Source organism: Melanerpes formicivorus, unplaced genomic scaffold (genome assembly GCF_026170545.1).
Source record: "Melanerpes formicivorus ecotype bairdi unplaced genomic scaffold, bMelFor1.0.p_v2 SCAF_215, whole genome shotgun sequence".
In the NCBI taxonomy this organism is placed as follows: domain Eukaryota; kingdom Metazoa; phylum Chordata; class Aves; order Piciformes; family Picidae; genus Melanerpes; species Melanerpes formicivorus.
Window position 1 is genome coordinate 365001 of NW_027142567.1, and position 10000 is coordinate 375000.

Here is a 10000-nt window from a genome sequence, read left to right on the forward strand (position 1 = left end):
CCGCCCTTCTCAGGCTAGAGGTTTCATTTAGGGAGGAACCCTCGGGGACCCCACCCGGGCAGGTGAGGCCTCACGCGCGGCGCCGCTTTTAGCCCCTTTTAACTTTCGCGACGCCGCCGCCTCGCTCTCGGCTCGGCCAACCCCCGCCACACGCAGCTGCTCGCGGCCGGCACCCGCGGGTACCCGGAACCGAGGACGACACCGGCGCCTCACGCGTTTTAGGACACCTGAAAACTCACGGGGCCACGCAGCAGTCACAAAGCCGGTTGCGGTAGACCGGTCCCCGAACCCTGCCCCAGCGCCGGGGGGGAGGTGGAAAGGGGAGGATGCGGCAAGGCACGCGCCGGGCCGCTAACGCCACGGCTCCCCCCCCGCTCGAGCCGCTCGGGGCTGGGGGAACGAGGACGACACCTCACACGCGACGGGAAGCGAAGTGGAAAGGAAGACCGCCCTTGCCCTGCCGGCCGGGGGCCCTTTCCGACGCGACCCGAAAGGCCTCATCGATCAACAAGGACAGAAGGAAAGGAAGCCAGCGGAGGCCCCACGGCCTCGCTCTTCTGGGACAGACACAGCCACGCGCACCCGCCACCGCCCTCGGGAGCAGCCAGCAGGCACGGGGCTCGGCGTGCGGGCAACACGCCGGAGGAGCAAACGGGGCGCCCTCCAGAGATGGGGGGGGGGGGCAAGCTGCACCGGGCCGCACCGGCTCACAGGGCACCTCTGCCTCCCCGAAATGTGGGCTTGCATTTTCCCTCAAGCTGCACCGAGTTACATCTCCATCACGGGGCGCCCCTCTGGAGCCAGGAGGAAGCCGTGCTGGGGCACCGGCTTGCCCTCCTCCCCCCATGCCGGGCTCCATAGCATACGAGTGGCCAGTCACCGCCGCTGGCTTTTCCCTTAGATGCCGTGCCCCCGCGGGCTGCGGCTTTGGCCATGGGGGGGAACCCCCGTGAAGAGGGTCCAGTGCTGGGAACTCTCTCTGCCCCTTACCGGGCTCTCTCTCGCCGTGCCTGGACGGGCTTGCTTTCCATTCTTGGTGGGACCGACGCCGGCACCACGTCTCCCCGGCTTTCTCTGCCCCCGTGCCCCACCGGGCAAACTTCGCTTCGGGGGTTCCACACTTCGGCAGTGGCCGGCGCCAGCCACTCGTCAACTTTTTTTCTTTTCCCCGCTTTCGTTGCCGAGCCCGGGCTGGGCTCCGGCTCACGGACGAGCGAAACCCATCCAACACCGCTGAGGGTGCGCCAGCGGCCGCTCCAAACCGCCGCGCCTTTGTTCGGCCCCGCGGGTCCCCTCTCTGACCCGGGCGAAAGCCACCGAGAAGCCAGACGGACCCCTGCCCAGCCGCCTGGCGGGTGGCTTGGAGCAGCCGCTCGGCAGCGCTGCCCTGGGAGTGCTCGGCGTCACTCGTTCCCTCATATACGGAACTGGAGGGCCGTCAGCTCCGCGAGCGCACAACCAGCCGACCTCCGCCCAGCGGCAGGTCGCAGAAATCACGCCGGCTTGTACGATGACGTAGGCGGAGGCAGAGCGCAACAGCGACCCCTTGGCGACAAGCGCGATCTCCGCGGAGAGCACGTCTACTCGCCGAGGGAGAGCACGTCTACTCGCCGAGGGAGAGCACGTCTACTCGCCGAGGGAGAGCACGTCTACTCGCCGAGGGAGAGCACGTCTACTCGCCGAGGGAGAGCACGTCTACTCGCCCAGGGAGAGCACGTCTACTCGCCCAGGGAGAGCACGTCTACTCGCCCAGGGAGAGCACGTCTACTCGCCCAGGGAGAGCACGTCTACTCGCCGAGGGAGAGCACGTCTACTCGCCCAGGGAGAGCACGTCTACTCGCCCAGGGAGAGCACGTCTACTCGCCCAGGGAGAGCACGTCTACTCGCCCAGGGAGAGCACGTCTACTCGCCCAGGGAGAGCACGTCTACTCGCCCAGGGAGAGCACGTCTACTCGCCCAGGGAGAGCACGTCTACTCGCCGAGGGAGAGCACGTCTACTCGCCGAGGGAGAGCACGTCTACTCGCCGAGGGAGAGCACGTCTACCTCCCGCCTGAGGGAGAGCACGGGGGGGGGGGGACAAAGACAGGCGGCAGCAGCTTCGGTGAACGTCACCCGGGAGGCGACCGGGGCTGTCCCGGGGCAGTCCCGGGAAGCCGGCGTCCGACACAGGGAACCGTCAGCTGCCGGACCGGGGCGAATCCCCGCGGCCACGGCAGGGGTGGGGGCTCGAAGACAGCCGGCAGCCGCTTCGGTGAACGTCACCCGGGAGGAGACTGGGGCCCTCCCGGGACCGTCCCGGGAAGACGACGTTCGGCACGAGATCCCGGCCGCGGCCGGACCGGCTCGAAGCCTCGCGGTCCCGGCAGCAGCCGGAGCCGCTCGCCGCCTCGGGCTCCCGGCCCCCTACAGATCCGGCGACTCGTTCGCGGGCGGCGGGGGGAGGCAGTGGAGGGGGTGCGGGGAGAAGCGGCAGCGGAGGCGGAGGGGGGGGGGGCTCGAAGACAGCCGGCAGCCGCTTCGGTGAACGTCACCCAGGAGGCGATCGGGGCCGTCCCGGGGCCGTCCCGGGATGCCGGCTTCCGGCACGGGGTCCCGGCCGCGGCCGGACCGGCTCGTATCCCCGCGGCTCCGGCAGGGGGGGGGGGGGGCTCGAAGACAGCCGGCAGTCGCCTCGGTGAACGTCACCCGGCCGGCGACCGCGGCCGTTCCGGGGCCGTCCCGGGAAGCCTGCGACAGGCACGGGGTCCCAGCCGCGGCCGGACCGACTCGAAGCCCCGCGGCCCCGGCACGGGGGAGGCCCAAAGACTGGCGGCAGCCGCTTCGCTGAACGTCACCCGGCCGGCGACCGGGGCCGTCCCGGGGCCGTCCCGGGATGCCGGCATCCGGCACTGGGTCCCGGCCGCGGCCGGAGCGGCTCGAATCCCCGCGGTCCCGGCAGCAGCCGGAGCCGCTCGCCGTTCGGGCTCCCGGCACCCTACGGATCCGGCGACTCGTTCGCCGGCGGCGGGGGGAGGCAGTGAAGGAGGTGCGGGCAGAAGCGGCAGCGGAGGCGGAGGGGGGGGGGGGGCTCGAAGACAGCCGGCAGCCGCTTCGGAGAACGTCACCCGGCCGGCGACCGCGGCCGTTCCGGGGCCGTCCCGGGAAGCCTGCGACAGGCACGGGGTCCCGGCCTCGGCCGGACCCGCACTGGGTGCCGCCGCCTCGGGCTCTCGGGACGGTATGGATCCGCCGACTCGTTCGCCGGCGGCGGGGGGAGGCAGTGGAGGGGGTGCGGGGAGAAGCGGCAGCGGAGGCGGAGGGGGGGGGGGGCTCGAAGACAGCCGGCAGCCGCTTTGGTGAACGTCACCCGGCCGGCGACCGGGGCCGTCCCGGGGCTGTCCGGGGATGCCGGCTTCCGGCACGGGGTCCCGGCCGCGGCCGGACCGGCTCGAATCCCCGCGGTCCCGGCAGCAGCCGGAGCCGCTCGCCGTTCGGGCTCCCGGCACCCTACAGATCCGGCGACTCGTTCGCGGGCGGCGGGGGGAGGCAGTGGAGGGGGTGCGGGCAGAAGCGGCCGCGGAGGCGGAGGGGGGGGGGGGGGCTCGAAGACAGCCGTCAGCCGCTTCGGTGAACGTCACCCGGGAGGCGACCGGGACCGGCCCGGGAAGCCATCGTCCGGCCCCGGATCCCGGCCGCGGCCGGACCGGCTCGAAGCCCCGCGGCCCCGGCACGGGGGAGGCCCAAAGACTGGCGGCAGCCGCTCCGCTGAACGTCACCCGGCCGGCGACCGGGGCCGTCCCGGGGCCGTCCCGGGATGCCGGCTTCCGGCACGGGGTCCCGGCCGCGGCCGGACCGGCTCGAATCCCCGCGGTCCCGGCAGCAGCCGGAGCCGCTCGCCGTTCGGGCTCCCGGCACCCTACGGATCCGCCGACTCGTTCGCCGGCGGCGGGGGGAGGCAGTGAAGGAGGTGCGGGCAGAAGCGGCAGCGGAGGCGGAGGGGGGGGGGGGGCTCGAAGACAGCCGGCAGCCGCTTCGGAGAACGTCACCCGGCCGGCGACCGCGGCCGTTCCGGGGCCGTCCCGGGAAGCCTGCGACAGGCACGGGGTCCCGGCCTCGGCCGGACCCGCACTGGGTGCCGCCGCCTCGGGCTCTCGGGACGGTATGGATCCGCCGACTCGTTCGCCGGCGGCGGGGGGAGGCAGTGGAGGGGGTGCGGGCAGAAGCGGCAGCGGAGGCGGAGGGGGGGGGGGGCTCGAAGACAGCCGGCAGCCGCTTTGGTGAACGTCACCCGGCCGGCGACCGGGGCCGTCCCGGGGCTGTCCGGGGATGCCGGCTTCCGGCACGGGGTCCCGGCCGCGGCCGGACCGGCTCGAATCCCCGCGGTCCCGGCAGCAGCCGGAGCCGCTCGCCGTTCGGGCTCCCGGCACCCTACAGATCCGGCGACTCGTTCGCCGGCGGCGGGGGGAGGCAGTGGAGGGGGTGCGGGGAGAAGCGGCAGCGGAGGCGGAGGGGGGGGGGGGGCTCGAAGACAGCCGGCAGCCGCTTCGGTGAACGTCACCCGGGAGGCGACCGGGACCGGCCCGGGAAGCCATCGTCCGGCCCGGGATCCCGGCCGCGGCCGGACCGGCTCGAATCCCCGCGGCCCCGGCAAGGGGGAGGCCCAAAGACTGGCGGCAGCCGCTTCGCTGAACGTCACCCGGCCGGCGACCGGGGCCGTCCCGGGGCCGTCCCGGGATGCCGGCTTCCGGCACGGGGTCCCGGCCGCGGCCGGACCGGCTCGAATCCCCGCGGTCCCGGCAGCAGCCGGAGCCGCTCGCCGTTCGGGCTCCCGGCACCCTACGGATCCGCCGACTCGTTCGCCGGCGGCGGGGGGAGGCAGTGGAGGGGGTGCGGGCAGAAGCGGCAGCGGAGGCGGAGGGGGGGGGGCTCGAAGACAGCCGGCAGCCGCTTCGGTGAACGTCACCCGGCGGGCGACCGGGGCCGTCCCGGGGCTGTCCGGGGATGCCGGCTTCCGGCACGGGGTCCCGGCCGCGGCCGGAGCGGCTCGAATCCCCGCGGTCCCGGCAGCAGCCGGAGCCGCTCGCCGTTCGGGCTCCCGGCACCCTACAGATCCGGCGACTCGTTCGCCGGCGGCGGGGGGAGGCAGTGGAGGGGGTGCGGGCAGAAGCGGCAGCGGAGGCGGAGGGGGGGGGGGGGGCTCGAAGACAGCCGGCAGCCGCTTCGGTGAACGTCACCCGGGAGGCGACCGGGACCGGCCCGGGAAGCCATCGTCCGGCCCGGGATCCCGGCCGCGGCCGGACCGGCTCGAATCCCCGCGGCCCCGGCACGGGGGAGGCCCAAAGACTGGCGGCAGCCGCTTCGCTGAACGTCACCCGGCCGGCGACCGGGGCCGTCCCGGGGCCGTCCCGGGATGCCGGCTTCCGGCACGGGGTCCCGGCCGCGGCCGGACCGGCTCGAATCCCCGCGGTCCCGGCAGCAGCCGGAGCCGCTCGCCGTTCGGGCTCCCGGCACCCTACGGATCCGCCGACTCGTTCGCCGGCGGCGGGGGGAGGCAGTGGAGGGGGTGCGGGCAGAAGCGGCAGCGGAGGCGGAGGGGGGGGGGCTCGAAGACAGCCGGCAGCCGCTTCGGTGAACGTCACCCGGCCGGCGACCGGGGCCGTCCCGGGGCTGTCCGGGGATGCCGGCTTCCGGCACGGGGTCCCGGCCGCGGCCGGACCGGCTCGAATCCCCGCGGTCCCGGCAGCAGCCGGAGCCGCTCGCCGTTCGGGCTCCCGGCACCCTACGGATCCGCCGACTCGTTCGCCGGCGGCGGGGGGAGGCAGTGGAGGCGGTGCGGGGAGAAGCGGCAGCGGAGGCGGAGGGGGGGCGGGGGGGACGATAGTGGCGGGGGGCGGGGGGTGCTCGAAGGCAGCCGGCAGCCGGTTCGGTGAACATTCGCCGGGGCGGGGGGGCGACCTGTCCGTGCCCGGGGCAGCCCCGGGAAGCCGGCAGCCAGCACGGGGTCCCGGCAGCACCTGTTCCCTGCCCTGGGACTTGCCGTGCCCGGCGGCCGGTTGCCGGGTGGGGGGAGCGATGAGAGGCAGGGCGCAGCGGCCGGGGCAGCGCCGGGCCGCAGCGGGGGGCTGGGCGGGTGGGGTAGGCGTCGAGCGGCAAGCCCTCGGCTGCAGCGAATGTTCGGCGGTGCGGGGCGGGGGGGGACGGGACGACACGTTGGGGGCGCCGAGTCCGAGCCACCCCCGGCCCCAGGGGCGGCCGGAGGGGGAGGCCGGTGCCTGGCCCTGGGAGCTGCTGGGCGCCGGATGGCCGAGGGTGCGTCAGAAGCCGCCCGAGCGGTCGAGCAGGTCCTCCAGAAAGGCCTAGGGTGGCTTCGAGGGCCCCGGGAGCAGTCGAGGGAGGCCTCCAGGCAGGTCTGGAGTGGATGGGAGGCCTTCCAAAGCAGACAAGGGAGGCTGCCAGCGGGGCCTAGGCTGGCACTGCAGCCTGTAAATGGTTGGGGGGGGGGGCCTCTGGTGCGGCCTGGAGTCTCTGGGTGGCGTCCAGAGAGGTGCAAAAGATCCTCTGGTGCGGCCTGTGGTGGCGGAGAAGCCTGCAGAGCGTGCGGGGGAGGCTTCTGGTGCGGCCTGGGGTGGGTCGGAAGCCTGCAGAGCGTGCGGGAGAGGCTTCTGCTGCGGCCTGGGGTGGCTGAGAAGCCTGCAGAGCGTGCGGGAGAGGCTTCTGGTGCGGCCTGGGGTGGCTGAGAAGCCTGCAGAGCGTGCGGGAGAGGCTTCTGCTGCGGCCTGGGGTGGCTGAGAAGCCTGCAGAGCGTGCGGGGGAGGCTTCTGTTGGGGCCTGGGGTGGGTCAGAAGCCTACAGAGCGTGCGGGGGAGGCTTCTGGTGCGGCCTGGGGTGGGTCGGAAGCCTGCAGAGCGTGCGGGAGAGGCTTCTGTTGGGGCCTGGGGTGGCTGAGAAGCCTGCAGAGCGTGCGGGAGAGGCTTCTGCTGCGGCCTGGGGTGGCTGAGAAGCCTGCAGAGCGTGCGGGAGAGGCTTCTGCTGCGGCCTGGGGTGGCTGAGAAGCCTGCAGAGCGTGCGGGAGAGGCTTCTGGTGCGGCCTGGGGTGGCTGAGAAGCCTGCAGAGCGTGCGGGAGAGGCTTCTGCTGCGGCCTGGGGTGGCTGAGAAGCCTGCAGAGCGTGCGGGAGAGGCTTCTGCTGCGGCCTGGGGTGGCTGAGAAGCCTGCAGAGCGTGCGGGAGAGGCTTCTGCTGCGGCCTGGGGTGGCTGAGAAGCCTGCAGGGCGTGCGGGAGAGGCTTCTGCTGCGGCCTGGGGTGGGTGGGAAGCCTGCAGAGCGTGCGGGGGAGGCTTCTGGTGCGGCCTGGGGTGGCTGAGAAGCCTGCAGAGCGTGCGGGGGAGGCTTCTGCTGCGGCCTGGGGTGGCTGAGAAGCCTGAAGAGCGTGCGGGAGAGGCTTCTGGTGCGGCCTGGGGTGGCTGAGAAGCCTGCAGAGCGTGCGGGGGAGGCTTCTGCTGCGGCCTGGGGTGGCTGAGAAGCCTGAAGAGCGTGCGGGGGAGGCTTCTGGTGCGGCCTGGGGTGGCTGAGAAGCCTGCAGAGCGTGCGGGGGAGGCTTCTGGTGCGGCCTGGGGTGGCTGAGAAGCCTGAAGAGCGTGCGGGAGAGGCTTCTGGTGCGGCCTGGGGTGGCTGAGAAGCCTGCAGAGCGTGCGGGAGAGGCTTCTGCTGCGGCCTGGGGTGGCTGAGAAGCCTGCAGAGCGTGCGGGAGAGGCTTCTGCTGCGGCCTGGGGTGGCTGAGAAGCCTGCAGAGCGTGCGGGAGAGGCTTCTGCTGCGGCCTGGGGTGGGTCGGAAGCCTGCAGAGCGTGCGGGAGAGGCTTCTGCTGCGGCCTGGGGTGGGTCGGAAGCCTGCAGAGCTTGCGGGGGAGGCTTCTGGTGCGGCCTGTTGTGGGTCGGAAGCCTGCAGAGCATGCGGGGGAGGCTTCTGCTGCGGCCTGGGGTGGCTGAGAAGCCTGCAGAGCGTGCGGGGGAGGCTTCTGGTGCGGCCTGGGGTGGCTGAGAAGCCTGCAGAGCGTGCGGGAGAGGCTTCTGGTGCGGCCTGGGGTGGCTGAGAAGCCTGCAGAGCGTGCGGGAGAGGCTTCTGCTGCGGCCTGGGGTGGCTGAGAAGCCTGCAGAGCGTGCGGGAGAGGCTTCTGCTGCGGCCTGGGGTGGGTCGGAAGCCTGCAGAGCGTGCGGGAGAGGCTTCTGCTGCGGCCAGGGGTGGGTCGGAAGCCTGCAGAGCTTGCGGGGGAGGCTTCTGGTGCGGCCTGGGGTGGGTCGGAAGCCTGCAGAGCATGCGGGGGAGGCTTCTGCTGCGGCCTGGGGTCTCTGGGTGGCCTCTAGAGAGGTGCAAAAGACCCTCTGGGTTGGGCTGGGGTGGCTCTTGGACCCCTGCCACACAGTGGAGAGAGGCCTCCGGCCCGCCACCTGTGTCCCTGTGTGCCTGAGTGCCTGTGTCCCTGTGTCCCTGTGTCCCTGTGTCCCTGAGTGCCTGAGTGCCTGTGTCCCTGTGTCCCTGTGTCCCTGAGTGCCTGAGTGCCTGAGTGCCTGTGTCCCTGTGTCCTTGTGTCCCTGTGTCCCTGTGTGCCTGAGTGCCTGTGTCCCTGTGTCCCTGTCTGTGTACCTGTGTGCGAGTGTCCGGCACGCCACCCAGCGGCGGCGGGCAAGCAGGTAGGCGGGTGGGCGGGCCGGCGAGGGCCAGTGTGAGTTTGGGGGGTGGGAGGGGAGGCGGCAGCTGGAAGCGTCAGAGGAGGGGGCGTGGCTCCGGCTGGCCCCGGGAGCAGGTTCCCGGGACCGGGACCGGCTGGACCCGGCGGGTGGTTGATCCCGGGGCGGGGGGCAGAGGCGGCGGGAAGCGGCAGCTGCGTGTGCGGCGGGGGGGGTGGAGGGCGAACCGCGGCGGGAAGCGGATGCTTCAGAGCAGGTTACGGGGGCGGGGACGGACGACACCACCTGTCCCCGCCCCGGGACGGGCTGGACCCGGCGCCCTGGACCCGGCGCCGTGTACCCGCCGCCGCCCCCGCCGCCGCCCCCCTCCGCCACCCCGGGACCCCGACGTTTTTTGGTGCCCGCGCCTTTTTTTGCTCCCCGCCTGCCCGCGCTGCCCCGGGCCCTCCCCCGGGGCGGGGCGGGAGGGAGGGACGGACGGACGGGTAGCCGGGGATCTCCGAGCGCGCGCCACCAGACCGAGGCGGGGGTCCCGGCGGCGGCGGCGGCGGGCGGCGGCGGCGGCGGGCAGCAAGCGACGGCGGGGGGGGGCAGGCTAGGGAGAGAGGGGGAGCGGCATGCGGTAGGGCTGGGGGGTTTGTTTCGGGGGGGAGGGGTGGGGGGGGGGTGGCAGCGGTCAGCGAGAGCGGGGAGAGGGGGAGCGGCATGCGGTAGGGCTGGGGTGTTTTTGGGGTGGGGGCGTTGGGGGGATTAGCGGGCGGGCGGGCAGCCGAGCCAAGCGGCAAGCCGGGGGGCGGGCGAGGGCGGCTTTAGGGCCGGAGGAGCGGAGCGCAACCTCCCCCGTGCAGGCTCCAGCGTGGAGAGCAGCAAGTTTTTGGGGACGGGGGACGACGGACGGGAGGGGCAGCGGCGAGAGGCTAGCTGCGGCAAGGGGCACCGGCACGGCCGCCCTAACAGCGCCGCCTCGGTCGCAGGGGTTAGAGAGCAGCCGGGCAGCCCGGGAGGGAAGCGGCAGCCCGCGAAGGGGGGAAGGGGGGGCTCCGCGCAAACCGCTAACGGGAGCCGGGGGGTGTGGGGAGCTGGGGGTGGCAGCAGCGGCAAGAGGCAACGTCGGGAGGGGGGGGCTCCGCGCAAACCGGTAACGGGGGCCGGGGGGTGTGGGGGGGGGCGGTGGCGGCCGCGGCAAGAGGCAACGGCAGGCGGGGGGGCTCCGCGCAAACCGGCAGCGGGGGGGGGGGGGGCGGGGGTAGCGGCAAGAGGCAACGGCGGGAAGGGGGGGGCTCCGCGCAAACCGCTAACGGGAGCCGGGGGGTGTGGGGAGCTGGGGGTGGCAGCA